Below are 641 nucleotides of genomic sequence, written 5' to 3'. Positions count from 1 at the left end.
GTAATTATTTTGTTCAATTGTATCCTTGATGGTTTTAAGTCTAAACCAGAGACAGATGTTTTAATACAAATCCTTTTAGGAGTAACTTACACGGAAGACATATCCCCTCGATTTTTTGTTTAAAGTGAGACATGTCCCCTTGATTTTCTGGTTAACGGGGGATGTTCCCCTTCTATTTCATTAGAAGTAGTATTATGTTACAAAATGTGTTCTTGTGGAACATACAGTTATTATACGCTATCATCTCCCAGTTTTGAAAGTAGAGTTGCGCCTCGCTTTTATATCTATATTATTATTTTCTGGCTAACATACATAGGATATAAATGCTTTCACAAACTCGACAGTTTTGTTTTTGAGCTTGTTTTCATACTTGTTAGATCACTTCTTTAAAGTTTTTCAAACATTGTTGTGTTTTGAGAACGAACTTAATATTTTTTTTTTCCGTGACGATCGTATATAGATTTAACGTTCTTTTACAATAAGATAAGCCTGGCATGGCCTGGTGGTTAGGGCACTCGATTCGCGGATTCGAACCCGTGTCACCGCACGTGCCAGCCATTTCAACCGTGGGGGTGTTATAATGTGACGGTCAATCCCACTAGTCGTTGGTAAGAGACTGGCCCAAAAGTTTGCGGTGGGTG

Source organism: Limulus polyphemus, unplaced genomic scaffold (assembly GCF_000517525.1).
Source record: "Limulus polyphemus unplaced genomic scaffold, Limulus_polyphemus-2.1.2 Scaffold3450, whole genome shotgun sequence".
In the NCBI taxonomy this organism is placed as follows: domain Eukaryota; kingdom Metazoa; phylum Arthropoda; class Merostomata; order Xiphosura; family Limulidae; genus Limulus; species Limulus polyphemus.
The sequence above is the reverse complement of the archived record's forward strand: the minus strand, read 5'-3'. Positions refer to the sequence as shown.